Source organism: Leopardus geoffroyi, assembly GCF_018350155.1.
Source record: "Leopardus geoffroyi isolate Oge1 chromosome X unlocalized genomic scaffold, O.geoffroyi_Oge1_pat1.0 chrX_random_Un_scaffold_55, whole genome shotgun sequence".
NCBI classification, from domain to species: domain Eukaryota; kingdom Metazoa; phylum Chordata; class Mammalia; order Carnivora; family Felidae; genus Leopardus; species Leopardus geoffroyi.
Genome location: NW_025543572.1, coordinates 93,619 through 100,305, shown reverse-complemented (window position 1 = coordinate 100,305; position 6,687 = coordinate 93,619).

Genomic DNA, 6,687 nt, shown 5'->3' with positions numbered 1-6,687 from the left:
TTTCCTCCCCCTCTTCTCTCTTGCTGTCTTCCTCTCTTGTTGTCTTCCTCTTTGGTTTTTGTAGTGATACACTTTCATTATGTTTTCTTTACCTTTTGTATGTCTACTAGATGTTTTTCTTTGTAGTGGAAAGGAGGCCTACACTGAACATCTTATGAATATAACAGTCTCTTTTAAACTGATAACTTACCTTCAGTAGCATAATACTTACACTACTTTTACTTCAATAGCACTATATTTGTACTTCTCCTCTCCCCATATTTTCTACTATTAATATCATAGTTTATATCTTTTTTATATTGTGCATCCATCAATAAATTATTTTAGGTATGGTTATTTTTAATACTGTTGTCTTTTAACTTTTATACTAGAGATAAATGTGATTTATTCACTATCATTACAGCATTAAAGTATTTTGAATTTGACTATATATATTACCTTACCAATGAGGTTCTATACCTTTATGTTTTCATAATGTTAATACTTTTTATGTTTTTTACCTGTTTATGTTTTACTTATCTCTTCATTGCAACTTGCAGAACTGACTTTAGTATTTCTCATAAGGCAGAGCAATTGGTGATGAAATCCCTCAGCTTTTGTTTCTTGGAAAAAGTCTTTATCTCCCCTCATTTCTGAAGCTCAGTATTTTTATGTATAGCATTCTTGGTTGGCAGTTAATTTTATTACTATATCTTTTTTTTCTTTTGCATATATCATCCCACTCTCTCCTGGCCTTCAAGGTTTCTGCTGAGAAATCCGCTGATAGACTTATGTGGTTTCCCTTCATGTGATGTATTCTTTCTCCTATTACGTTTTTTTTTTAATTTCTACTTTTGTACTTGACTTTTTAACACATTGACTATCATATATCTCAGGTAAACTTACTTAGCTTGATGGCACGTGGGGTCTATTGAGCTTCGTGTGCTTTGATGCCCATATCTCTCCCTATATTCTGGAAGTTTGAGCTATTATTTGTATAAATAAAATTTCTGACACCACCCACTTTCTCCTTTTTAGCTCCCATGATGCAAATATTTGTTCACTTGATGTTTTTCCATAATTCGTGGAGGCATCCTTCACTTTTTAATTTTTTTTTCATTCTTTAAATGACTCATTTCAAGTGTCCTATCTTCCAAGTTGTCTGTTTCTTTTGTGTATAGCTGTTTGCCAATGAAGTTCTCTATTTTTTTTTTAATTCTGGCCATATATTCTTCAGCTCCAGGATCTTTGATTCTTTTTATGGATTGCTTTGCTTCGTTAAAAATCTCAATTGTTCATGCATTCTTTTCCTGATTTCACTTAATTGTCTCTCTGCACTCTTTTCCATTCTATTGAGGGTTCTTTAAATGATTATTTTGAATTATTTTGTCAGAAAATTCATAAGATCTTCATTTCTTTGAGGACACTTATTGGATCTTTATTATTTTCCCTTGGTGATGTCTTATTTGCCTGATTCTTCATGATCCATGTCATTGGTTTCTGCATATTTGAAGGAGAAGACACTCCTTCCAGTCTTTACAGACTGATTTTGGCAGATAATGATCTTGTCTTATCTGTTCCCTGGGTTGATGGTATTACCCCCCTGGAATCACAGTTGTGCTGTGTTGGAGCTGAATCATGAAGTTATTGCTGCAGTGGGTACTCACTTTGCATGCTTCTAACAAGAGACTAGGCAGACATAGATCCTCTCTGGTACCTAGGTGGACTGGAGTGCCTCCAGGACTTTGTTCGCTAGGGTGGCACTGGGCCAAGTGCTCACCTCAGGGACTGCAATTAGGTCTTTTGACAGTGGGTGGCTATCACCAAGTGATCAGATCTGTGTGGCTCTCATCGGGTCCTTGGGCAGACGGGAGTTCTCCCTGACTAAAGCTGGGATGGGGCTGGTGCCTAGTTACAGGGCCATTTCAGGATCTGTAGTCAGATTGAGTTTAATGGGTTTACCTCCAGAGGCTCTTGGACTGCAGCCATGAGGGGCTACACCTGGGTCACAGGCCACCTCAGGTTACACTCCCAGGCCCAAAGTCCTCTGGTTTATTACCTTAGACACTGGTGAACATGACTCCTCCCAGGACCCTTGGCTTATGGTGCTGGTGACAGGACCAATATCAAACAGGGCTATAACTGAGTCTACAAAGATATATAGTTATTTCCAGGTCAGTAACCAATATGGCAGAGTTTCAGACAGCTAGGGGAAGGCCTGACTTCTCAACATATCCCTCGTGATCTTGGACTCTACCTAAGCTTCACAGTCTCTTTATTTTATGTCAAAGCTCACACAAATGAACTTTTCTCCCTGAATGGCTATCAAACTCCTGTGGCTGAGGAGTACTATAAATGGAGATCCTCCTTATTCTACCATGTAGCTGATGTCATTGTGTTGGCAAGCTTTTGAGTGCTGATTTACTCTCCTTACTTGTTATAGTTCTGTTCAGATATGAGATTTCTTCATGATTCAGTCTTGGTAAGTTGTATGTTTTAAGGGATTTATCCATTCCTTCTAGATCATCTAATTTGTTGTCCTTTCATTGTTTATAATACGGTAGTCTTTTTTGACCTTTTATACTTCTGTGGCATCAGTTGTAATGTCTTCTCTTTCATTTCTTATTTTATTTGAGTCTTTGTTTTGTTGTTGTTGTTGTTGTTGTTGTTGTTAGTCTGGCTAAGGATGTGTCAATTTTCTTCATCTCCTCAAAAGATGAAAAATTAGTTTCACTGATTTTTTATTTTGCTTTTCTACTCTCTCCACTTCGTTTATGCTGTAATGTTTTTGTTTTAATTTTTTTAATGTTTATTCATTTTTGAGACAGAGAGATAGAGTGCAAGTGAGGGAGGGGCAGAGAGAGAGGGAGACACAGAATCCAAAGCAGGCTTCAGGTTCTGAGCTGTCAGGCCAGAGCCCGATGCAGGGCTTGAACCCACGAACCACCAGACCATGACCTGAGCCAAAGTTGGATACTTAACCAACTGAGCCACCCAGGCACCCCTCTGCTCCAATGTTTATTACTGCCTTTCTTCTTACAAATTTGGGCTGAATTTGTTCTTCTTTTTCTAGTTCCAATGACATGTAAATTCAGGTTGTTTATTTGACATTTCTCTTATTTTTAAATGTAGACATTTTTTGCTATAAACTTCCTTCTTATAACTTATTTTGTTTCATTTTTTATTATTGTATTTTATTTTAATTCCAGTACAGTTAACATACAGTGTTACATTAGTGTCAGGTTTATAACATAATGATTCAAAAATTCTATATATTACCCAGTGCTCATCACAGGTGCACTCCTTAATCCCCATCACCTATCTTACTCATCTCCTCACCCACTACCCTTTTGGTAGCCATCAGTTTTTTCTCTATAGTTAAGAGACTGTTTTTTGGTTTCTCTCTCTCTCTCTCTCCTTCCTTTGTTCATTTGTTTTGTTTCTTAAATTTGTTTCTTAAATATGAGTGAAATCATACAGTATTTGGCTTTCTCTGGCTGACTTGTTTCACTTGGCATTATACTCTCTGGCTCCATCCATGTTATTGCAAATGGCAAAATCTTTTTTTGCAACATTTCATAAGTTTTCATACGTTGTGTTTTTATTTGTTTACTTTAGTAATTTTTTTTATGATTTCCCTTTTGATTTCTTTTTGTACTTATTGATTGTACAGGAGTGTGTGGCTTAATTTCCACACATTTGTGAATTTCCCACCATTCCTACCATTATTGGTTCCTAGTTTCATTCTTCCGTGGTCACAAAACATACTTGGTATGATTTTACTCTTTAAATTTGTTAAGACTTGCTATGTGACCTAACACATGATGTGTTCTGTAAAATATTCCATGTGTGTTTGGGAAGAGTGTATGTTCTGCCGTTTTGTGGAATAGTCTTCGTGTTTCTTAGGTGCATTTGTTCTTTCTGGATTGATTTTATTGCAGGCTATTTTATCCTGTTGAAAGTGAGAACTTAAAATGTTGAAAGTGAGAACTTGAAGTGTTCTAGTATTCTTCCATTGCTGTCTATTTCTTCTTTCAGATCTGCCAATGTTTGCTTTGTATATTTAGGTATTCTGAGATAAAATACATGGGTGCATATATATTTTTAATTTTTATGTTTTCCTGATGAACTATTGCATTTTTCATTATACAGTGATCTTTTTTGGGTCTCTTGTCATAATTTTTGACTTAAATACTAATTTGTTTGATTTAAATATAAGCATCCCTGGTCTCTTTTGTTTACCATTTGCATGAAATATCTTTTCCCATCCCTATACTTTCAGCTTCTGTGTGTTCATAAATCTAAAATGGGTTTCTTTTAGGCAACATGTGGTTGGATCTTGTGGAGTTTTTTGTTTGTTTGTTTTATTATTTTTATCCATTACATGATCTATGTGTTTCTTTTGACATTTAATTATTTTAGGATTAAAGTAAGTATTGATAGGTAAGAGCTTAGTATTGTCATTTTGTTAGTTTTTTTTCTGTCAAGCTTGTAGTTCTCTTGTCCCTCTTTTCCTCTCTTGCTATGTTCCTTTGTGATTTGCTCATCTTCTTTTGTGCTGATATACTTTGATTTATTTGCCTTTTTCTTTCATGTATATTCTATACTTACTTTCTTTGGGATTGCCATGAGGCTTACATAAAAATATATCTCACAGTTATAAGAGTCTATTTTAAGCTCATAGCATCTTAACCTCAGTTACATACACATATTCTGCACTTTTATCCCCCCTAAACTTTATGTAATAGATGCCACAATTTATACATTTCTACATGTTTCCCTTTTAACAAATTTTAGTAGTTATTGCTATTACTAATACTTTTGTATTTTAATTTTTAGTAAGATAATTTGTGATTAACAAACCACCACTCAAGTTTTACAGTCTTCTGAATATGGCTGTATATTCACTTTTACTGATGAATTTTATACCTTCACACGTTTTCATGTTGCTGTGTAACATCCTTTTATTTTGACTTGAATTCCCTTGAGCATTTCTTGTAAAGTAGTTCTAGTAGTGAATAACTCCCTCTGTTTTTGTGTATCTGGGAAAGTATTAGTCTCTCCTTCATTTATGAAGTATAGTTGTCAGGTATACTATTCTTGGTTGGCAGCTTATTTTCTTTCAGCTCTTTGACTATATCATAACACACTTTCTAGCTTACCAGGTTTCTGCTGAAAAACCCACCAAAATTTTTATGAGGCTCCCTTGTACATATTGGATCACATTTCTCTTGATGCTTTCAAAATTCGCTTTGACTTGGACTTTCAACAATTTAATTATATATCTCTTCATAGCTTTTAACTTCATCCTATTGGAGGTCTTTTGGGATTCTTGAGTCTGAATGCTCTTTTTCCTCTGCTGATTTGGGAATTTTTTAGTCATTAGTCCCTTATAGAAGCTTTCTGACTCTCTCTTCTCAAACTGGGATCTCTGTAATGTCTATTGATTCCCCTGATGGTATCCCACTAGTAACATATATTTCACTTGCTATTTTTGATTCTTACCTCTTTTTGCTTCTCTGAGTGGATAATTTCAAATTACCTGCCTTCAAATTTGCTGATTTTCTCCCCCCTGATTAAGTCAGCTGTTGAAGCTTTTTAACTAATTTTTGAATTTATTGTTTTGTATTCTTCAGCTCTAGAATTTATTTTGTTCTTTGTTATACTTTGTATCTCTTAGTTGATATTCTCACATTGTTCATGTATTATTTTCATGATTTTATTTAATTGTCTAGCTGTGTTCTCTTGAAACTTACTGAACTTCTTTAGGACACATATTTTGTTTTAATTTTATTTTTTAAATTTGCATCTAAATTAGTTAGCATATAGTGCAACAATGATTTCAGGAGTAGATTCCTTAATGTCCCTTACCCATTTAGCCCATCCCATCTCCCACAAACACTCCAGTAACCCTCTGTTTATTCTCCATATTTAAGAGTCTCTTATGTTTTGTCCCCCTCCATGTTTTTATATTATTTATGTTTCCCTTCCATTATGTTAATCTGTTTAGGACACATATTATGTTTAATATTTTGTCAAGTAATTCACAAATCTACATTTCTTTAAGGTTGGTTACTGGAGGTTTATTTTGTTCTTTCGATTGTGTAATGTTTCACTCTTCATTGTGTTCATTGTTGCACATTTGAAGCTATTTCTTCAAATTTGAAGAAACAGCTACCTGTCCCAGTCGTTATGGACTCATTTTGACATGCAAAGAACTTCATTCATTAGTTTGGTTTCTATTCTATTACATACTTGGAGACTCTGTAATTTTTCTATGAATATTTCCTCTCTGGACTGCCATGTGTGGATTCCCAATCAGAGGGAATGGCTGCTTTCTTTCATTTTTCAGGATCCCATAACCTGTGTGTGTGTGTGTGTGTGTGTGTGTGCAATATCACAAATTCTTTATCCATTCATCCACTGATGGTCACCTAGGCTGTTTCCATAGTTTGACTATTATAAATAATGCTACTATAAACACAAAAGTGCATATACCATTTTGAGTTAGCATTTTTGTTTCCTTTTGATGTATTTTCAAGAGTAGAATGGCTGGACAATATGGTAGTTCTATTTCTAATTTCTTGCAGATCTTCCATGGTTTTCCATAGTGGCTGTTCCAGTTGACAAACCCACCAACAATGCATAAAGGCTCCCTTTTCTCCATATCCAGGCCATCATTTGTTATACCTTATATCTTATCTGTTT